At 51.9% G+C, this 24,150-nt stretch overlaps 1 long non-coding RNA gene across 1 annotated transcript; it reads left to right on the top strand.

Moving 5' to 3' along the window:
* Window positions 1-21,208: 21,208 nt before the first annotated feature.
* On the top strand, window positions 21,209-22,182 carry LOC136481670 (uncharacterized). The gene is made up of 3 exons (XR_010764808.1): window positions 21,209-21,629; window positions 21,728-21,783; window positions 21,934-22,182. It is a non-coding gene; the product is annotated as an uncharacterized lncRNA (long non-coding RNA).
* The last annotated feature ends 1,968 nt before the right edge of the window (window positions 22,183-24,150 follow it).

Genomic DNA, 24,150 nt, shown 5'->3' with positions numbered 1-24,150 from the left:
ATTGGGACACACGCAACATAAATTCACTAGTTGGTTGAGGATCCCTTGGTCTAAAACACCGACAGTTGGCGCGCCAGGTATGGGCCTCTGCGTGTCAGTTTCGTCATCCCAATAAGTTCTGGATGGCAGACCTCGTACGACCGCTGCGTCTCGGCACGGTGGTCTGGTTTGGGAGCCTGGAGTTCATGTCTCTAGGGCACGAGTACGACATGGTACTTCTCACACCCCGAGCCCCGCCTACTGACGATGACATCATGCACCGGTAGCCCAGGCGCAGGCGACGCCCGGGCGGCCGCTCTCGCCACGCTCGCCGGGCACGACACGAGCAGGATCACCCCGATGCTACGCGAACTCAGGGTGACTCGCCGCTCTCCGACGGTATCCCACGACCAGCTGTTTGCGCAAGGTCCCTGGTTGGGGACCTATCTAGCCTGAGCCTGGACAAGGGAGAAACGCCAGTGGCACCTGGCGATGCCCCGACATCAAGCTTCGCTCCACCACTCTCAGAGGAGCCAACCCCACCAGAGCAGAGCCTGGCGACGGCACCTTCTCCATACCCCTTCGGGTTGAGAAATGCCGCCGCCTCTTATGCTTACGCATACGCTTCCGCTCACGCGGATCTCTTGGAGCACCGCCAGCGCTTCGCTTTCGACTTCGACACCACCGCGTCGACCCACACCCACGCCGACTCCTCAGAGGAGGATGAGGCATGGGCCGGAGCGAATTTCTCCAACCTCCACGACAGCGAAACCATGCGTTGCTTCTTGGCCGCAAGCGACTATTGCTTTGGCTACTCCGATTCTGACGATGAAGGTACTTACGATCCCTCTCATGAGTGCTTCCACGTCGGACTTGGGATGCCAAGCACGGGCGATGAGGACGAGGGGGTAGCCAACCGCACTCCACTTCATCAGGGAACGGGCGATGCCACGCCTTCACGCATTGTTCCACCGGCAGCACGGAACGAGAACCTTGCCCTCGGACAATTTCGATGCCCGAACCTCGAGCAGCTCCGTGAGCTTCAGGCCAAGGTTGAGCAAGATCGGCTCCTTCTACAACAACTCCGAAACACTCTCGAGCAGGAGCAGCAGGGCTACGGTGACTGCGGAGGAGCCCGGCGACGGGCTCGCGACGTACACCACCGCATCAACGACGACGAAGGGGACGATTGTCCCCCAATCTTCAATCGCGCTAGCCAGAATGTCGCGGCTACGGTGATGCTAGTGCGCGCGATGTCCGAGCCCTCTACCACGGAAGGGCGACGAGTTCGTGGTGAGCTCCAGGATCTCCTCGAGACTGCCATGGTGCAGCAGGCAGAGAGTTTCGCCTCTCGGCGGCACGAAGCCATCTCGGACCTCCCCTTAGCACCACATCGACAGAATAGGGAGGCCTCGGTTTGTCCCGAACCCGCTCGGGCGCCAATAATCAATAGGGTCCCCTCGGTCCATGACCGCCTCAACAACCGACACGAGGCGCAGGGTGACCACGAGGTGGTCGGCCGACGACGACGCCACGACAGTGAGGGGCCCGCCTGAGGCTACCATCCGCATTGAGGCGGCCGCTACGACAGTGGGGAGGACCGCAGTCCTTCTCCCGAACCACCCGGCCCCCAAGTCTTCAGCAGAGCCATCCGCAATGCTCAGTTTCCAGCCTGGTTTTGCCAGCCAGCCAACCTCACAAAGTATAGCGGCGAGACCAACCCCGAGCTCTGGCTCACCGATTACCGCCTAGCTTGTCAGCTAGGTGGCACGGACGATGACCTGCTCATCATCTGCAACCTTCCCTTGCTCTTGTCAGACTCGGTGCGAGCCTGGCTTGAGCACCTTCCTCCCTCTCAGATCCACGACTGGCACGACTTGGTTAGGATCTTCATCGGGAATTTCCAAGGCACATACGTGCGCCTTGGAAACTCCTGGGACCTTAAGAGCTATCACCAGAAACCAGACGAGTCTCTCCAAGACTTCATCCGGCGCTTCTCTAAATAGTGCACCGAGTTGCCCAGTGTCGGCGATTCAGAAATCGTCCAGGCTTTCCTCTTCGGCACCACCTACCGAGACTTGGTCCGAGAATTAGGCCGGAACATGCCGCGCTCGGCTGCCACGCTCCTCGACATTGCCACCAACTTTGCCTCGGGCGAAGAGGCTGTAGGGGCCATCTTCCCCGAGAACGACGCCAAGGGGAAGCAGAGGGATGAGGCCCCTGAGGCCTCGGTTCCCCACTTGCCCAAAAGAAAGAAAAAGGATCGCCAGGGGAAGCGGGCCGTCCTCGAGGCCGATCTAGTCGCGGCCACAGAACGCAAGAATCCCCGAGGCCCTAGAGGCCCTAGGCCTTTCGACGACATGCTTAAGAAACCATGCCCTTACCACCAAGGCCCTGGTAAAGCACGCCCTTGAGGATTGCTCCATGCTGTGGCATTACTACGCCAGGCTCGGGCTCCCCGACGACTGACGCCAAGCAGAAGGGCAGCCGGTGACCGGGACGATGACAAGGACGACTGGATTCCCCTGAGGTACACAACTGCCTTCATGATCTTCGGCGGACCCTCGGCGTGCCTTATGGCGCAGCAGCGAAAGAGGGAACGCCGAGAGGTCTTCTCGGTCAAGGTGGCCACTCCCCGGTACCTCGACTAGGTCTAGGAGGCGATCACCTTTGATCGAGATGACCACCCCAACCATGTTCCGAATCCTCGGGCAGTACCCACTTGTTGTCGACCCGATTATCGGCAACACCCGACTCTCCAAGGTGTTGATGGACGGAGGCAGCCGCCTCAATATCCTCTACGCCAACACCCTGGAGCTCTTGGAGATCAACCAGTCGAGGCTCCGAGGCGACGCCGCACCTTTCCACGGCGTCATGCCAGGGAAATGCACGTGACCCCTCGGGCGCATCGACCTTCCCGTCTGCTTCGGAACCCCCTCCAACTACCGCAAGGAGGTTCTTACCTTCGAGGTGGTCGGGTTCGGAGGAACCTACCACGCCATCCTGGGGCGGCCATGCTACGCCAAGTTCATGGTAGTCCCCAACTATACCTACCTCAAGCTCAAGATGCCAGGCCCCAGTGGTATCATCATGATTGAGTCCATGTACGAACATGCATATGACTGCGACATTCGAGTGCATCGAGTACGCCGAGGCTCTCGCGGAGGCCGAGACCATCATCGCCAGCCTCGACCAACTCAGTGGCGAGGCGCCTGACCCCAAGCATTCGTGCAGGGGTGTTCGAGCCCGCGGAGGCCATCAAGCTCGTCCTGGTCGACCCCGCCTGCCCCGACGACCGGGCGCTGAGAATCAGCACCACCCTCGACATCAAATAGGAAGCCGTGCTCATCGACTTCCTCCATGCGAATGTTGATATATTCGCATGGAATCCCTCGGACATGCCGGGCATACCGAGGGAGGTCGCCGAGCACGCCTTGGACATCTATGCCGGCTCTAGACCGGTGAAGCAACGCCTGCGCCGATTCGACGAGAAAAAGCGTAGGGCCATCGGTGAGGAAGTGCAGAAACTCTTGGTGGCTGGGTTCATCAAGGAAGTGTCCCACCTAGAGTGGTTGGCTAACCCCGTGTTAGTTAGGAAGAAAAATGGGAAATGGAGGATGTGTGTAGACTACACCGGTTTGAATAAAGCTTGTCCAAAAGTCCCCTTCCCATTACCCCGAATCGATCAGATCGTTGATTCCACTGCGGGGTGTGAGACCCTATCTTTCCTTGATGCGTATTCTAGTTACCATCAAATTAAGATGAAAGAGTCCGACCAGCTCGCGACTTCGTTCATCACCCCATTCGGCATGTACTGCTACGTGACTATGCCTTTCGGCCTCAGAAACGTGGGGGCCACATACCTAGCGGTGCATGACCCAGGTCTTTGGCAACCACATTGGGTGAACCATCGAGGCCTATGTGGACGACATCGTGGTCAATGTCCAGAAAGGCCGAAGATCTCGTCAACGACTTGGAGATAGCCTTCAAATGCCTTAGAGAGAAGGGCATCAAGCTCAATCCCAAGAAGTGTGTGTTCGAGGGTCCCCCGAGGCATGCTCTTGGGATTCATAGTCTCGGAGCGCGGCATCGAAGCCAACCCAGAGAAGGTCTCGGCCGTAACCAACATGGGACCAATCAGAGACCTCAAGGGAGTACAGAGGGTCATGGGATGTCCTTGCGGCCCTGAGCCGCTTCATCTCGCGCCTCGGTGAAAAAGGCTTGCCTCTGTATCGCCTCTTGAGAAAATCTGAACGCTTTTTCTAGACCCCCGAGGCCGAAGAAGCCCTCGCCCAGCTTAAAGCACTGCTCACTAATCCTCCTATCCTGGTACCCCCGACCAGGGACGAGGCCCTCTTACTCTATGTCGCCGCGAAAACCCAAGTGGTCAGCGCTGCCGTAGTAGTAGAAAGGCCGGAAGAAGGGCATGCTCTGCCCACCCAACGACCTATTTACTTCATCAGCGAGGTGCTCTCCGAGACCAAAATACGCTACCCCCACATCCAGAAGCTGGTCTACGCCGTAGTCCTGGCCCGGCGCAAGCTGCGTCACTACTTCGAGTCCCACCCAGTGACAGTGGTATCGTCTTTCCCCTTGGGAGAGATAGTCCACAACCGAGAAGCCTCAGGCAGGATAGCCAAGTGGGCTATCGAGCTTATGGGGAAGCCTTGAATTTTGCGCCTCGGAAAGCGATTAAGTCTCAGGTCTTGGCCAATTTTGTGGCAGAGTGGACCGACACCCAATTACCACCTGCTCAAGTCCAGACAGAATGCTGGACCATGCACTTCGACGGGTCTCTGATGAAGACCGAGGCAGGCGCGGGTCTCCTCTTCATCTCGCCCCTCGGAGTACACATGCGCTACATGGTGCGGCTCCACTTCGCTGCCTCCAACAACGCGGCCAAGTATGAGGCCCTCGTCAATGGCTTGTAGATCGCCATCGAACTTGGGGTACGACGTCTCGACGTCCGAGGCGACTCATAGCTCGTCGTCGATCAAGTCATGAAGGAGTCAAACTGCCTCGACCCCAAAATGGAGGCTTACTGCAAGTTGGTACGTCGCCTAGAAGACAAGTTCAACGGTCTCGAACTAAACCACATCGCACGGAATTACAACGAGGCCGCCGACGAACTGGCAAAGATGGCCTCGGCACGGGCTCCGATCCCCCCGAACGTCTTTGCCAGGGACCTCTACAAACCTTCCATTGAGTATACCTTGGTAGCAAAGGAGGGCCCACCTGTCGAACCCACGACGGGGCTCGGCGCCCGCTCTACTACTGAGACTCTCTGGACCAAGCCTGAGGTCATGGAAGTCAGCACCGAGCCTCCCCAGACTGACCAAAACGCGGATTGGTGAATCCCGTTCCTTGATTGGCTTGATCGGGGGGAGCTTCCTATTGACAGGACTGAAGCCCGACAGCTTGCGCGCCAAGCCAAGACTTATGTCCTCTGTAATGACGAATTGTATAGGCAAAGTCCCTCCGGTGTCCTCCAACGATGCATCACCGCCGAGGCAGGCCGAGCCCTGCTTTGGGACTTGCACACAGGGGCCTACGGGCACCATGCGGTGCCTTGGACGCTCGTGGGAAATGCTTTCCGTCAAGGGTTCTATTGGCCAACGGCGGTCGCCGACGCCACCAAGCCAGTATGCTCCTACGAAGGATGCCAATACTATGCTCAACAGACACATCTCCCGGCCCTGGCCCTCCAAACCATCCCCATCACGTGGTCATTCGCCATGTGGGGGCTCGACATGGTCGGGCCTCTACAAAAGGCCCCCGGGGGCTACACCCATCTACTGGTATCAATCGATAAGTTCTCCAAATGGATCGAGGCTCGTCCAATCAATCGAATCAAATCCGAGCAAGCAGTGCTGTTCTTCACTGACATTATCCACAGGTTCGGGGTCCCTAACACCATCATCACCGACAACGGGATACAGTTCACCTGTAAAAAATTATTGATGTTTTGCGATGACCACCACATCCATGTGGCCTGGTCAGCCGTAGGACATCCAAGGACCAACGGCCAAGTAGAACGTGCCAACGGCATGATCCTACAAGGCCTCAAGCCAAGAATTTACAACCGGTTGAAGAAGTTTAGCAAGAAATGGCTCGCTGAACTCCCATCGGTCATCTGGAGCCTGAGGAACACCCCAAGCCGAGCCACGGGGTTCATGCCTTTCTTCCTGGTCTATGGGGCCAAGGCCATCCTCCCCACTGACTTGGAATACGGTTCCCTAAGGCTACAGGCCTATAACGAATGAAGCAACCGCACCACCCGAGAGGACGCCCTCGACCAACTGGAGGAAGCCCGAGACGTCGCGCTGCTGCACCCGGCTAAATACTAGCAGACCCTACAGCGCTATCAGGCCCGGTGCATCCGAGGCCGAGACTTGAAGGTAGGCGACCTGGTGTTGAGTCTAGCATAGAGCAACAAGGGCCGCCACAAGCTGATCCCGCCATGGGAAGGACCGTACATCATCGCCCAAGTGCTGAAGCCCAGGACCTACAAGCTAGCCAATGAAAAGGGCGAAATCTTCACCAACGCTTGGAACATAGAACAGCTACGTCGCTTTTATCCTTAAGATTCCAAGCATTGTATATATTGTTTCTCAGAATACAATTGAAACCCGTTTTTTAGTTGTTTTAATTTTTTGAGAAGTTCCCCGAGCCTATCATTGGTCTCGGCAATACGATAACACTATAAGGGAGACTCGGCTCTACCACCGCAGAACTGAATCTCCCTCGGGGGCTAGAGGGGGGATTCCCCCTAAAGTCCCACGCGCCATTTTTTAGTCGTTTTTCGAAAAAATTCCTACGCCAAACCCTCTAGCACGCTCTGACGAATCGATTGCAGAAAACTCAAGGACCAAAAGCCCGTCTTAGGGCCAGAAGGCCGGTTGAGTCGCGAGACAGCCTAAGCCTCCGGGCTATGGCGCTCCCTCACCACCTTTTGCCCAGGGGACGGCTTAGGCTCCAAAGAGGTTTTTTGCAAAGAAATCAGATCGGAGACAATAAGAGGGCAGAGGCTCGGAAATACAAGACAAATGATTAAAGAAACATGAGTACTTTAAAAAGAAAGGCCCCGACGGCCACAAGCGTTACGATACAAATTTAATTCCTACTCTATTTACAAGGCCGCTTGGGCCCAGGTCAAGGCTTAGCACCTCCGCCATCGGCAGACGGCGGCAGAGGGACCACCTCTTCTTCAAACAACGTTGCCAGTGCGGTGCCAGGGCCTTCCGCCGCCTCAAACAGCTTCATCACCACCTCGTCGGCCTCACCGTCATCATCGGGCAAGACGTAGCCATCGCTGATGGCTTGGAGGCCGACACCGACGTAGTGTGAGGCGATGATGGCCAGTGCGCACTTGACGCCCGTGTGCAGCGCTCCTCGGAGCCGCTCATGCACTTGACCGCTCAGTGCAATCAGACGGCTCCCAAGGGAGCTGCCTGACTGAACCCCCTCGACCACCAGGGCCTCGTAGGCGGCATGGGCGGCACTCTTCAGCGCCTTGTGCTCACCAATCTCGGTCTCGAGCACCGTCTGCACCGCGCTGGAAGCCTCGGCTGCTCGGGTAACCTCCGCCTCTGACTCTGCACCACGGAAAACGGAATGGGGTTGAGCGAGAGAGAAAACAAGCTAAATAGGGACGGAAGCCTACGGAACTCACCCTTGGCCTTAAGCTCCCAGTGTCGGGCCTCGACCCGAAAGGCCTCGGCTTTCTCCTTCAGGCGCTGAGCCTCAGCCCGAGAAGCCTCGGCCGCCCTAGAAGCTTCACTCCCCAGCTCTACGTCACACCAGGGAGTTAGGGAACGAACATGAGAAAAAACGAATAAAACAAAGGGACTAGGACTCACCCTCAGCCTTTCCCCTCCAAACCACAGCCTCGGTTTGCGAGGCCTCAGCCACTGCAAGAGCCTCATCCAAAGCGCCTTTCGTCAGCTGGTGCGCATTCTGTTCCACCCCTAGCTGCCCAGCAAGAGCCATGGCCGAGACTGTAGCTTCTTCGGCTCGAGACCTGAAGGCATCCCGATCACTGGCCGCGCGGGTGAGCTCCTCCACCAACTCCTTGACCTGCGCCACTAGAGGGGTGAGCTGCTCCTGGGCCGTGGCCGCCTCGAGCTTCGTGTCAGCACAACGAAGACGGAGGTCCTCCACCTCTGCGCTCCGCGCCGACAGGAGCTCGTTGGCACCAGCAAAAAGGCCCTTCTGCCGCTGAAGCTGGTCCCAGACATCCCTCTCCTGGCGGAGGAAGACCGACTTCCCAAGAGATCGGGTCTCAAGCTCCTAGGGGAAATAGAATAGGGGTCAATCCCTACAAAGAAAACTCAGAAAAAGACCACCGCGTGGGAAAAGAAAGCACGAACCTGGGCAACTCCAGGCAAATTGTTCGCCACCACGGACAGCGCCGTCCGTAGAGACCGCTCCGCCAGCTGGCGGTACTGCTTGAACGTGTCCCAGCGACCGCCCTCGGCCGTGTCCTTGAGAGCAAACAGAGGCTTTGCCTCAGGATCATCCCGGCTTTGCCACAGGACACACGGGTGGTTCCACCCGCGGGGCTCAGGTCGCACTCGTGCGAGGGCCGAGCTTCCCTCACCCGAGGTTGGAGCCGGCTGGTCCACGACACCGGCCACCTCAACGCCGGCCATCTCCTGTGCCTAGGAAGTATCGTTGGAGGAGATCGGAAGAACTTCCACCTCCCGGGCGCTCTCCCGCAACGGCGGCGGGCCTTGAACCAAGGGTGCCGCCAAGGCCTCCGCCGCCTTCATCTCCACTTCCTGGCCCAGCAGCCCCGCCACTATCACGTCAGCGTCGGTGGTCCCGGGGGCTCCGACCTCTATAATCATGGCCTCGGTGGTCTCGGGGGCTTCGGCCTCCGCCACCGTGGCCTCGGTGGTCGCGAGGGCTCCGGTGCCCGCCGTAGCGGCCTCGATGGTCCCGGGCGCCGTAGTCTCTGTCGCCCCGGCCTGTGAAACCCCAGGGACCTCGGTCCCGGTGGTCTTGGTGGCCAAGGGAACCTCAGCCGCATCCGACCCACGGGCCTCGCCATCCCGGGGCGGAGGCGCTGCCTCCCCTTCCTGTGTCAGGGCCGCCTCGGCAGCCCCTCCTTGAGTGGCCGGCTCCTTCGGGTCGGCCCTCGCCGATGCCGTGCCACGATGCAGGGCGGCTTGCGCCTCTACCACCCAGTGGGCAGTGGAGCCAGGGTTAACCTTGAGCGCTTTAAGGGGCACCAAGGTAGGCACCTCCGTAGGCCGCTTCTGGCTAAGGACAAGACGATCATAGGGTCAGCACATGACAAAAGAATGAACGGAAGGCACTGCGACCCCACCAAAAATACACCTACCTCGAGCGGGGCGGCAACCGCTTCGCCATGGCAACCCTTGTTCGCAAAGGCGGTGGCGGCGGTAGAGGCATGGCCTTCGTGTCCATCGGCGCCGATTGATCCTCAACGGACCCCGGCGCCCCCTCGGTCCCCTGCGGGAGCAGTTGCGTCGCCTCTGCCGCCACTTGCTCCACCGCCGCGGCTGAGACCATCGGGCTGACGGTGTGTTTGCCCAACGCCCGTGCCTTGGGCGTGTCAGCCTCGGCCCCGGAGCGGGCAATTGCCGACCCCGGGTCTGCTTCTCCTCCTCCTCCCGGGAGTGCCAGGCTGCTTGCCAACGCCTCGGGCACCACCTCCACTACGTTAGGGAGATGGTCCAGGGGACCTCGCCCCATCTCGCCCTCGTCATCCCCGTCTGAGGCCTCCGTCGACAGCGATGGTGACGGGGATTCCTCCAACAGGAGGCCATCCTTCCTTTGTTGACGGTGGCGCTTGTCTAGCTCCTCGCGCACGAGGGTCTTCTTCGTGCGCTTCGCCGCCTTGGTGTCTTTCCGTTTTTTCTACGCCTCGGTGTGCGCCCGGTTGATCGCCCGCCGCCTCGCATCCTCGGGAACGGGCGGCGGAGAGGAGCGCACGTCCCTCATCCCCTATAGGAATGGTGAACGCAAATAAGGGAACAAGAAGTAAGGAGAAACGGAGGAGGCTCGGGGGCTACAGCGGCGCATGACTTACCAGCGAGAGGAACCCCCACGACAGTCACATCGCGATGGGGTCAAGTTGCCGCCCCTCAGCTTCGCCTCTACCGTCTCCCCCACCCGACGAAGAATTTCCTCGTCGGAAAGGGCAGAGGAGGACATCCGAATGCCCTCATTGGGCTCATCCGGCCTCATCTCGAACAGCCACCGCCGCCACCGAGCCATCAGCGGCAGCACCCTCCGGTGGTGGAAGGCAGCCACGACCACAGTTGCGGTAAGGCCGCGGCCCCGTAGCCTCTCCAGCCCCACTAGAAGCGGTTGTAGCTTGGGTTGATCCTCCCTCGGGACGCCATACTTCCACCTCTCCGGGCAGCTCCCCACAATCAGCCTAGTATAGGGGGGGAAGTCCTCCGTCGTCGTTGCGAAGGTAGAACCAGCTCATGTACCATCGGCGATTGGATGACGTGAGCTGGGCCGGGATGTAGAGGTGCTGGTGGTCCTGGCGCACTTGGAGAGTGCAGTCGCCGGCCCTCGTCGCTTTCCTCGTGCCCGACGTGCCCGTCGGCTTAGTGGTATGCCCCGCCCAGAAGAGATGGAGCCACAACTCCCAATGGGGAGCAATCCCCAAGTACCCCTCGCAGACGGCAACGAAGATGGCTGCCTGTGCGATGGAGTTGGGGTTGAAATTGTGGAGCTTCACGCCATAGTAGTGCGGGAGCGCCCACATGAACCGATCCGCCGGGACGCCGAGGCCGCGCTCGTGAAAGGAGACAAAGCTCATGACATAACTGTTGTGAGGCCTCGGCTCTGGCTCGCCCGACGGAGCGATCCACTCCGACCTATTGGGGTCCGTCACTGGACGAAGGAGTCTGCCATCGACGAGCGACTAAAGCATCTCCTTGGTGACGTCTGATGGATCTCAGGGGTCCACCTCAATGACAATGATGTCACTGGCCATGGATGCGGTGGAGGGATCGAATGCGGCGGTGAGTTTTTTTCTCTCTCTCTCTCTTTCTCGCTCTCTCCCTGGCTCACTCTTCTCCCTTCTTCTTCCCGGCACCCGCTGCTCTAGCGACGGCTCGATGGAGGCAGAGCTGACACAGGCAAGGTAAGGTGAGGAGGGGCGAGGCTCTTTGAGTATTTATGCAGGGTGAAGGCAAAACGGATGGGCGATAAAATCGGGGAAGTTTCCCCTCGATCCGGCGCGGTTAACCACGATCCGATTCTACCGCCCACGCGCCCACCTTTATCTCATTAATTGCGGGAATAGTTACATCCCATCCACCATGTCACGCCCGACTGCTGCGGCAGCAGGTGTCGTTCCGTCTCCCTAGAAAACTACCTCAAAAGGCGCGCCAGCCGTTGCCGAGCCGATGGGAAAGATATTCCCCCCACCCTATTCCTTTCAGATGAAGGAACCGGGCTCTGAGCCTATTACGGTCCAGGGGTTTGAAGGCTGGGCCCCTAGGGGTTTCGATAGTCGCCCCAGGACAACAGAGTTAGGGACGACTGTGGGCGAGCCCATACGGGGCCGAGGCCCAAGCAAGCGAAACGCTTGGGACGCCCTAAGTCGTGTCCGAGACCGGCGGGGAGGTCTCCGAATGGGATCCCACCATAGGGAGGTGCCGAGCCACCGAGGCCCAGCGAACGGCCTCGGCACCCACTAGAGAAACCCTCTGGTACTCTTGGAGTGCGTCTCTGGACCGCTAGCCGTCCCCTAGCGAACGGGGCACGGGCCTCCACTTGGACTTACCCGATAACAGCTCACTGGAAGTGCCAACGCTCGTGCCCACCGAGGGTAGCCTGGCACATTCCACCCCTCCTTTCAAGCGAAAAGGAAGCATGAGGGTCGTACAAAAAGCCAGGGGAACCCCTGATGGACCTCTTGCTCCATGCAGAGGCTAGGGGGCTCTTCCTGCAACCTTACCGAGACCTAGCGACCCCGGCTCGCACTCGAGGAGGCTCGGCAAAACAACCCCTCCTTCCGAGCAAAAAGGAAGCGCGAGGGTCGTACAAAAAGTCAGGGGAGCTCCCGACGGCCCTCTCGCTCTGTGCAGAGGCTTGGGAGCCCTTCCTGCAACCTTGCCGAGACCCCACGACCCAGGCTCGCGCCTAAAGGGGCCTCGGCAAACAAACCCTCATGCACGAGGGGCGTACAAAAAGCCAGGGGAACTCCTGACGGCCCTCTCGCTCCGTGCAGAGGCTAGGGGGCTCTTCCTGCAACCTTGCCAAGACCCAGCGGCTCCGGCTCGCACCCGAATGGGCTCGGCAATCAACCCCTCCATCCGAACGAAAATGATATGTGAGGGTCGAACAAAAAAGCCAGGGGACCCCTGACCGCCCTCTCGCTCCGGGCGGAGGCTCGGGGGCTCCTCCTGCACCCAAGACAAAGACAAACGACCTAAGCCCACGCTAGAAGTTTCGTTACAAATACGATAAAGGGCACCGAGCCCGTTACGGTCCAGGTGTTCGAAGGCTGGGCCCCCTGAGGCTTCGACAGCTGCCCCAGGGCAACAGAGTCAGGGACGACTATGGGCGAGCCCACGAATGGCCGAGGCCCGAGCAAGCAGTCGCTCGGGGCGTCCTAAGTCATGTCCAAGACTGGCAGGGAGGTCTCCGAATGGGATCCCACCGTAGGGAGGCACCGAGCCACTGAGGCCCAGCGAACGGCCTCGGCACCCACTAGAGAAAACCTCTGGTACTCTTGGAGTGTGTCTCTGGACCGCTAGCCGTCCCCTAGCGAACGGGGCACGGGCCTCCACTCGGACTTACCCGATAACAGCTCACTGGAAGTGCCCATGCTCGTGCCCACCGAGGGTAGCCTGGCACATTCCACCCCTCCATTCGAGCGAAAAGGAAGCGTGAGGGTCGTACAAAAAGCCAGGGGAACCCCTGACGGACCTCTCGCTCCGTGCAGGGGCTAGGGGGCTCTTCCTGCAACCTTGCCGAGACCCCGCGACCCAAACTCGCACTTGTGGGCTCGACAAATATGATAAAAACTCCTCACTCAAAACACGAAAAAAGCCCCTGGAGGAATGACTCCACTCCTCCAGGGCCTCAGGGGCTACACCCGGCGGGTGCGCTCGCGCGCACCCACCGAAACCTTGAGAAGCAAAACATAATCCCTACAGGAGCGGCTACAAGCCAAGTCTCGACAAACCCTCAGTGAGAGTGCACGCACTCACCCCGAGGCTCAGGGGCTACTGTCGGGTACCATAGAATGGGGTACCCTGAGCATACACCAAAAGAGTCACTTAAATTCCATCAAAACAACGAAGCCATAAGGTAAGCCATGGGTTCAACACCGGCCCCGTCAGAGCCCATCGATTCTCCGCCTCGCCTGAGGCCTCGCACGGGAGGTCTCGGCGCCCTGACAAAATCTCCGCCTCGCGCGAGGCCTCTCGCGAAAGGCCTCGGCAAGGAGCCGAATCTCCGTCTCGCCCGAGGCCTCGTGCGTCCAACCTCGAGCAAGACAGCTATTCTCCGTATCGCTCGAGGCTGGCTCAACAATAGCCCGTCGCTCTCGCCTCGACCAGCCTTTCCGACAGCATGTCATGTCCCATTAATGCGTCAACCACTCCCGCAATCTCAGTCGGACGATGGCTCAACACTACGGAGTGGCCGACGGGACAAGAAGTCGCATCTGCGCCATACCGACTGAGACGGGGCACGGCGGGGATTACCGGCCACTGTATTCTGGCGCTGTGCCCACGATCAACGCTCGCACCGCACTGTGCCCCGCAATCCCCGCCCCGAAGACAACGCGGCATGGGAAGTCTGGCTTGGGTCATCATCGCCTCTGAATCAGTGTACCAGATCGACCGCTCCCTCTAGGCCTCGGCACTCCACGCCAGGGTCTCGGCTATCTCGAGATTCACGTCTGCCGAGACCCCCCACCGCGGTTCGGCCTCGGCGCCAATCGAGCCTCGGCCTCGCACACAGTCAATCCACAGCGACCCGCACGCTGACCGGCGCACCCGCTCTGAGGCAGCCCTGGAGCTCCCATGACGCACAGGATCGGATGTGACCAGCATGTCGCCACAGCGCTCCAGGGATGGACCATTTCGATGACTACACCGCCACAGGAATAGGCTACAGGGCTCGGACACGCCGCCTCTGTTCACACGACACCGTATAGTTAGCACATGTACTACCTTTGTCCTCCCTTCAAACTATAAAAGGAAAGGACTTGGGCCATTTCAGGGGGACGAAGGCACTCACGAAGAACAACACCCTGTAACATGCACACTTCCCTGCCGCTTGAGAGCAACATCTCAAGCAGCCCACATCACTCCCCGTCGAGACCTGGGACTAGCTCCCTCTCTCACCTGTAACCCCCTACTACAAGCACTTCAGTGCAAGGAATACAAGATCAATCTCCTAGACTGGACGTAGGGCACGAATTGCTCGAACCAGTATAAACCTTGTGTCTCGTTGCATCACCATCCGAGATTGGGAACACGTAGCATAAATTCACTAGTTGGTTGAGGATCCCCCGGTCCAAAACACCGACAGTATGCTAGTTGCTACATCTAATTTTAATTCCTATTATCCTGCTATCTATTAATTGCTTATTCTAAACTTGTATTTATGTGTCGGCTATTGTGTTAAATACCTAAGACCAAGGATCATGCACTTGTTAATTATTATATGCACTTGAACTTGATCATGCATGTACTTAGTTATGCACTTGGTCCTATGGGTCGATATTCCGTATTGAGTTTTCGTATATCGACCGTGTTCGACATAAATCTGCTTGAATTGGTTCGTTTTCGGAATTCTCGATATTTCATAAGTTCGCGTTCGTTTTCGTGTCCGGCTTTACCGTTTTCGCTTTCGTTTTCGTATTTCAAATGTAAAAGTAGAAAACAATTTAGGAGTTTTTCGACCGTTTCTGACCGTTTTCATCCTTAACTGTACCAATGAATGTATGAACAAATATTTTTGCCCTTAGCAACAGATGAAAATTTGTATCAAGGCCGTATTTTAATTTGATACACTGTTAATTGGACATTGTCGTATTATAGCTAAAGGGAAAAACATAAATAGTTACATAGCATTCCTCGTGTCCGTTTTCCAAAAATTTAATTGCAAAACACATCTACCATATGTGTTTTCCATGAAAAATAGATGTTTTGGCTTCACGTTACTATTTTTTAGCCCCTCCATTCCAAATTATAAGTCGTTTTAGTTTTGTTAGGTACAAAACTTTTACTCTGTACCTAGATGTAGCATAGTATCTAGATGCATAACAAAAAAATGTATCTAGAGAAGTCAAATGACTTATAATTTAGAACGGAGAGGAGTGCCTCTTTTGTAATGTTTTTTACTCTCTTTTGTTGAGTTACAGATATTGTATCACAATATATGAATTTGTATTTACAATTTATCTTTCTTCTTTTAGAATGACTATGTTCCAAGCAAAACTAAGGTAAAAAAACTCCACTTTCATAACTTCTTAGTTTGTTGTTGTATAGCATTATGTACTGTTCCAAATTGATACTGTTTGGTGTAAATCGGACAAAAACTATTAATTCAAACCAGTTAGCATATTAGCATTTTTCCTACTAAAAGCAATAAAATTATTAAGTGTCGTACTATATTATATTATTGTATCAGAAAAGAAAATCTATTGAATACAGATCAGCACTTAGCCTAAACTTCATTATTTTTTGCTTCACAACAGGGACAAATCTATTGGTGGGGTGGGGTGGGGTGGGGTGGGGTGGGGGGGTCGAGCCCCCCCTACGCTGATGAACCCTTGGAGCCCCCATGAAGTTTGCAATATTTTTGAAGGGTAGGAACGACTAGAATCGCAATCTGAAGGTTGAAGGAGACAATAATCGTGATCTGATGCTACAATGACATGAAAGATGTCCGCCTTTGGAGCTTCAAGGTACATTCCAATACACAACAAAGGGTTGACAACAAGGATACAGGGAACATTCGGATACTTGGATCCAGAGTACTTTAACACCGGTCGTCTTACCGAGAAAAGTGATGTTTATAGCTTTGGTGTAATTCTCGTCGAGCTACTGACTAGGAAGAAACCAACATGTTGTAGCCATCAAGAAGTCAAAGATTACAGTCCGGAAAGAAATAGATGAGTTCATAAATGAGGTAGCAATCCTCTCACAGATCAACCATAAGAATGTGGTCAAACTCTTTGGATGTTTCCTAGAGACGGAGGTGCCATTGTTGGTGTATTGAGTTTATTCCCAATGGGACCCTTTATCACCGTCTTCATATTGAAGAACCAAAAAGGTCACTATCATAGAATTCCAGGTTGAGGATAGCAATCAAGATAGCTACTTCTCTTGCCTATCTTCACTCGTCAGTTTCAATCCCAATAATCCGTAGAGGCATCAAGTCTAGTAACATACTTCTTGATGATACAATGACATCAAAGATATCCGACTTTGGAGCTTCAAGGTACATTCCGATAGACAACACAGGGTTGACAACAAGGGTACAAGGAACATTTGGATACTCTGTAGTACCCGATTTTAAGAACAAAACTAGATACACACCATATGTGAGCCCAAGAAGTCAAATCTCACATATAGCTACAAATAAGGGTAATATCAAAAGACAATGTTTAAATAAATAGCGTATTAGTATAAAGATTATAACCTCAGAGTATAGACAGCGGAAAGACAACTCCGATCTTGAGGCGAAGACTCCAAATCCACAGGGACAACTAACTGGTTGATCACAAGCCTAATTCCTCCAAACTCTAGCAATCTGGTACCCATCCGGGATTTTTCCAAAGATTTAAAAAGTAAAGCAAGCGTAAGTACATGTCGTACTCAACAAATATAACATGGGGTTCATGAAGCTCAAACGGCTGACACTGGTTAACTGCGATTAGCTTTTAATGAGTCATCTTTTAGCAATTGAGTAGCAACAAGTTTATCATAAGCCCATAAACACATGATCAGGTAAACATGAATAATGAATAGCATAAACAATAATCATTAGTGAACATCTTTATCATTAGTATCATCAGTGTCCATCATCTATTCCGTAAGGGTTCCAAGGCCGCTCGTGACCGTGAGCACGGCTGATATACCAGTTTTACACTCTGCAGAGGTTGTACACTTTCACTGTGCGTCATGATTTACCCTTTCGCCCGAGGTGATCAGCCTCTTGACACACTACCAAGGAAGGTCGGCAGGGTTTACTATAAAGCCTTTCAAAGGTTCGTGTAACAAGTTAGGGCCATTAGATTCACTCGACAAACAGATGTAGAGCCCCCCTTCCCTATGGCACATTGACACGTAACCTATACACATGGGGACAGAGGCCGCACTATACCCGATTCATCAAGCCATTCTTACGCCAATAAGGGTAACCACTAACAAGCTATAAAAGGTCCTCATACTGAGCTAAAGCCAGAGCAATATAGCCCTCACAGCTGTACTGTAAGTCCCGGATGATCACTTACAGATAAGTCCTTAGGGAGAGGAATCTAGAGCACCATAAAAATAGCCCAATGCTCTAGCCCCCTGGTTCTATGTTGCTAAAAAGCATCTTTTAATGTTTATTGCATATACCATTAGTCAAGTTACAAGATCATGGCTTTAGTTGAGCACTAGCATCATACTACCCAATCCAATACCCCAAAGGTGTCAAGGTACAAGTACAAAAGACTAGGAATTCCTTAATGGCAGTCAAGGTAGACACATGCAGTATGAATTAAATGATTAAAGGTGTATAGGACAACAAGGAAGATCCCATGCTATACTTGCCTTAAACTCAGATCCTTCTTCTAGTCCAAACCTTCAATGAATTCCTTCTCGATTCACCACGTATAGCTCACCGACTGGACAAGATCATAATACACCACACAAGCATCCATGCAATCATACACGAAGAAAACAATAGAACTAAATTAGAACAGTACACCAGACATATGAAACATCGAGTGAAAAGGTTTTAAAGGCATTCTACACGTCGCTACGAATACACAGACATGAAAAGCACGCTAATCGAAACTACGGTTGTAAAGGAACGACTACAAGGTTTTATATTACAAAAGAAAAGATAAGACTATAAGCTTGATTTATGTTAATAAAAAAAAAACTATGTGAGTAGCATTAATTTAGATTAAACAAATCATATTTATACTTAAAAACTGAGTTGAAGCTAATCATATTTTATTTTATAAGCTTTATCTTTGCAAAAGAAATAATTGTGAGAGCATCTGAACAAACCGTATATGATGGACGTTTAAGCTAACCATATTATATATTAAAAACGTATTCATGTTTCCATTAATCAAGTTAGCAAGTAATTATGAAAGATGATATATTTACTTACATTGCTTTTAATTATAAAATTTGGATGCATGTATATTAATCAATTTAATATTTAACTATATATAGAAAGACATGTGGACACTAACATATAGATCGTGTCGATATGAATCTAACGCAACTTGAACGGAGCAAAACGGAGTTAAAACGATTTTTGTGTGAAGGATTAGGAGTTCTAAGGACGGACGAGCATATACACGTACATAGACTGCAGATCACGATGGCTGATATATGGCTCCACGGTGGGTAGATGTAAACAATGAAGTTTCTAGAATTAAAGCATAATATATATAAGTAGAAACGAATTGTTTACTGTGCAAGCTGGATATAGATCGATATACAACAGTGCACGGGAACCATGGCCTTGGGCACTGAACTCACCGAGAGCCAAAACAATATCTGTTTTTTTCTGCAGGACACAGATGTTGGGCGACGGTGACTTGCAAAATTTGGGAACAGGCAGCTTGCCGCCGGCGTTTTGTTGGAGAGGCATGGATGGGCAAGCAGACACGGCCGATGAAACTTGCATGGGACAGCCGGACGACCACCTCGCACAATGACCATGGGACCACGCAAGAGCGAGCTGACAGATGAGAGTTAGGAGAACAGATTGACAGATTTAAGCTAACCAGGTACAGAAGCGGACGATGATGAAAGCCAGACATGGTCTGCCTGTTGGACCAGCAGGCAGCCAGGCAGCAAGACGTGGAGCCAGTTTGGCTGCGCGGCTAGCCGAACGGCAGTGGCGCAGCACCAGGTTGAGCAACGCGACGGCGATGGCAATGGCGAGAGAAGGATGAGGAAAATCTAATTTACTGCACGAGTGATTTCTCAAACTAGGGGCTCCCCTTACAATAGTTTTGATGTGCTTTGCCTAAGGGGTTGGTAGCTATATATAGGAAGAAAAACTCCCCATATCTACATCAACTAGCAATATGATACTAATTGATATTGCACCCTTCACATTTACTAATGGGCCTAAATAATCATTAAAGTCCATTAGTAAATAAATGCATGGGCCTTTAGGATTTATTAGGATTATTGCACATGGGCTTTGAGCGTTGGGATAAATGTGAGATTTATTATTTTCGGAATTAATTAATTTCATGGATAAAATAATTATAGAAAAGTCCAGAATTGATATTTAAGCCACGAAAAATACTCCGAGACCTCCGAAAATTTGGGGATAATTCTCAGAGATACTTTAGAACATGATGAACCCAAATAAAGTATTTGGAGCTCATAAAAAGATTGTTGGGAACTTGGAACATAAAGATTAAGGTGAAGGAGGTAGGAATTAAATTCTAGAAAGAAGCTGAAAAATTCCTAGAGATAGATATTCGTCTCCTAAACGTATAAAACACACATTTTGCACATAGAAACACGAGGTGTGACCGGCATGAATGCAACAAACACGTTTCTACCTTATGATAAATTTTAAATTAATGAAAATTTTTATTTTCCTATGTTTTCATGTGCACAAAAATTCACAAATAAATTATTTTAACTCTATTTTTAAAAGTAGCAAATTTTAGGGTGTGACATACTTGATCCAGAGTACTTTGACATCGGACGTCTTTCCGAGGAAAGTGATGTTTATAGCTTTGGTGTAATTCTCGTGGAGCTACTCACCAGAAAGAAACCAACTTATTCACATTTGTCCAATGAATATGGTGGCCTTGTTCCACATTTCCTCAATCTACTTGCCTCTAGAAACCATGTCCAGATAATGGATCCACAAGTTCTAGAGGAAGAAGGCGCAGAAGTACAACAAGTTGTTATGCTTGCAGCATCCTATAAAAACATAAGAGGTGAACAAAGACCAACAATGCGGCAGGTTGAAGTTACACTAGAAGGACTTCAACAAGGTTCCAACAAAAAGTACAAGAAAGATGATATTGTAACTGAGGAATTTGAGAATGGTAGCATTGAGGGAACTGTCCATCATGGACTAGTGAAGAGCAGAGATTTGAGGAATCTGGTAGAAGATACAGTTTGGAGCAAGATATGATGATGTCGGTGAGGTATCATAGATAGCATAGGTCTGTGTCGTGTGCATTAGCACAAGGGATTAGTTAACTTCTCCTACCAGTATTTTTATGCATGATGTTTCAACTGTATCTCTACTTGTATTATTGCCTTTGTTTTTTCACATGATTCTGCTGTATAGTCAGTTATAAAGATAACCGTATACCTGATCAGGTCAAAGTTGATGGATTTCTTATCTTAACTTATCGTACAACAATGACACTTTTTGTCTATAAAATAATGCTAAAATTATGCAATGGGTACACTTTTGCTAAACAAATCTAGAGGCGTGAATGCGCGTAGCTGGTGAGAAAAGATATCTTTCAACCGAACACGGTTGGTCCACGGCCGGGAACGCACGCGCAGCACCTCAGATCCTCCCAGTGCAGTGCACACTGGTCGATCGTCAGCAGCAACTCAATTGCATAGCAGCTCATCAGGTGTATTAGACACACCTGCAGGCCAGGAAACAGAAAATACAGAATACGTCGCTAATTAAGTAGGATTATAGAAGTATTAGACACACCTCAGTAAGCAGCATGCCCGATGGAGTACAGGCCCGGAGCCCGGTGGCTCTACGGTGGGAACCACAGAGGCAGAACACTGCACCAGTGACTGTGTTCGTCGCGGAGCAGGGGTGGGTCGCCAAGGAACACCGGTGGTCGGGCTGCAGGAGGCTCCGCTTCTGCTCGAGACACGGCCACGACAGGAACAACTGCACACAAGATGCACAACAGGGGCGGACGTCCCGAGACCAAAAGTGAGTGAGAGCCTCCAAGCGGTTTGCCTCATCAGCTACAGTAAATGGTTCTAATTTTCCTTGCATTGAGGAATTTTAGTGGGGGCTGGTGGGTCATCTCATCTGCAAGAGCGAGCACAGCGATTGCGTTGCCTCGTACAGCCGCTCGGAGGCCAGCGTGTACGGGCAGCACCTTCCTCCACCGCTTCGAGTTGACGGCGTACGGCCACAGCTTCCTCGGCCGCTCCGCCGTGGTGCCGGCTGCGCCGGGCGGCGGCCGCCGGCTCTCCTCCCATCCTCCGTTCCTCGTTGCAGCGGCGCAGCCAGTCTCCGGCATGACAGCCCAGCCACTCCGCGGCTCCGCCCCCAGCCGGCTAACCTCCTGCCTCCGTAGCCCGGCGCCTCAACTGGCGGTGGCGGCCACCCAGTCCCCAGCCCCGGCGATTGGCGACCCCGCGCAGCACCTGCCAACTCTCTCCGTGCTCCTGCTCATCTCCATCGCGCCTCTCCTGCCACATGGCCGGCGCCCCCAATGCAGTACCCCTGTGAGAAGTCCACTTTCCTAGATGCCGTGTTCTCTTTCCTTCCTTCAAATTCACTGGAAATCTTGACCTCATCTGTTTATCTCATGATTTTTCTACAGATCCATTAATCAGGTGTGGTGAAGCGAGAATCCCCAACGACGATGCTAGGATGATGGTACAAATCCATTCTTTTTTTTTTCTACACAATCTCTTTTGCGGTGCATCTTAAAATCCTTTTCCTTCTTTTCTTACACATCTTAAAATCCTTTTCTCAACATGCGCCGTCATTCCCTGTCTACATTGCTGCCCACTACCCTCTCCGAAGTCCTTTGCTAAGCACTATTGTTGCTGTCCCAAATGTATTTCTTCAACTAATAGTGGCTTCCTGAAAGGAGTGGTTGCAGATAAAATCGAGCTGCACTGCAACCTCTTTAGTGTGTTTTCTGATTAATATGGCCTTCTACTAATGTATTGTATTTACCTGAAGACCTCATATGTATTGGTCTTTCTTACAAGGATTACAGGTTACAGGTTCTGCTATGATTTATCGGTTTGATTTGGCATTCTTGGTTCATCTACAGGTTGTACCATCCAAAAAGGCTACCTATCTTGCAGGGATGTCGATCCTGTAAGTTTAGGTCGAATATTTTTCTACAATTTACCCTACATTGTGATGCCACAATAGTAGTGTATATATATGGTCTCCAAACAAATTCCTTCCTTCCAACTAAAATGCACTTTCTGTTTTCCTTTGTTTCCTTACATTCACCTCCTTTCCATCTATCCAATATCTGAATGTTTCTTTTCTAACTTTCTAATTTCTCATTTCAATTCAAGGTCATGCTTGCAGTAGTCAAAGCACTATTGTTGCTGTCCCAAATGTATTGCGTCAACTAATGGTGGTTTACTGAAAGGAGTAGTTGCGTATAAAATTGAGTTGCGAAAGTGTAGCACCCGGTTTCAAGAACAAAACCAGATACATACCATATGTGAGTCCAGGAAGTCAAATCTCACATATAGCTACAAATAAGGGTAATATCAAAATACAATGCTTAAATACATAGCGTATTAGTATAAGGAATATAACCTCAGAGTATAGACAGCGGAAAGACAACTCCGATCTTCAGGCGAAGACTCCAAATCCACAGGGACAACTGACAAAGATGCAAAACAATCATAAGCATAATGACAATTCAACGAGCAATAAAGATGTACAATTCAATCATGGACTCTTGCGATACTATCGTCCTTATTGTACTAGGGGTAACAATCCTATGACTCAACTTCAAATTACGCAAGAAGGTGATGAGAAATAGTTCTAAAAGCATATCAAATCAAGGAGTGGAGATGAGAACAAAGACTTTAAAATAAGCACCAAGGTAGAGATGAATAACAAGGATAGAGATATAGTAGAGACGAAAACATCAAGGCTCATAGAGCAAGGGTTTTTGTAGCAACTTATAAACCTTAAAACGACCAATTTCTGCTAGGCTTGAGTCCTACAGTCAGCATTGCTCTAATACCACTTTGTAGCACCCGATTTTAAGAACAAAATCAGATACACACCATATGTGAGCCCAGGAAGTCAAATCTCACGTATAGCTACAAATAAGGGTAATATCAAAAGACAATGCTTAAATACATAGCGTATTAATATAAAGAATATAACCTCAGAGTATAGACAGCGGAAAGATAACTCCGATCTTCAGGCGAAGACTCCAATCCACAGGGACAACTGACTGGTTGATCACAAGCCTAATTCCTCCAAACTCTAGCAATCTGGTACCCATCCGGGATTTTTGTCCAAATATTTGAAAAATATAAAGCAAGCATAAGTACATGTCGTACTCAACAAATATAACATGGGGTTTATGAGGCTCAAAAGGCTGACACTGGTTAACTGCGATTAGCTTTTAATGAGTCATGATTTTAGCAATTGAGTAGCAACAAGTTTATCAAAAGCCCATAAACACATGATCAGGTAAATATGAATAATGAATAGCATAAACAGTAATCATTAATGAACATCTTTATCATTAGTATCATTAGTGTTCATCATCTATTCCGTAAATGTTCCAAGGCCGCTCATGACCGTGAGCACGGCTGATATACCAGTTTTACACTCTGTAGAGGTTGTACACTTTCACTGTGAGTCGTGATTTACCCTTTCGCCCGAGGCGGCCAACCACTTGACCCACTACCAAGGAAGGTCGACAGGGTTCACTATGAAGCCTTTCAAAGGTTCGTCTAACAAGTTAGGGCCGCTAAGGTTTCCCCATCAGTAAGCATGAGCCCCCCACCAAGGAGTGACTAACAAAATACCAAGAAACCAAAGTGCACCCTCTTGGCAGGCCGAGATCATACAAACCGGAGCCCCTCTTGCGCCATGAAGGTAACCTTTAACAAGCTAGAAAAGATCCTCATACTGAGCTAAAGCTAGAGCCATATAGCCCTCACAGTTGTACTGTAAGTCACGGATGATCACTTACAGATAAGTTCTTAGGGAGAGGAATCTAGAGCACCATAAAATAGCCCAATGCTC

Source organism: Miscanthus floridulus, chromosome 9 (assembly GCF_019320115.1).
Source record: "Miscanthus floridulus cultivar M001 chromosome 9, ASM1932011v1, whole genome shotgun sequence".
In the NCBI taxonomy this organism is placed as follows: Eukaryota; Viridiplantae; Streptophyta; class Magnoliopsida; order Poales; family Poaceae; genus Miscanthus; species Miscanthus floridulus.
This window is presented reverse-complemented; position numbering and strand designations above follow the sequence as displayed.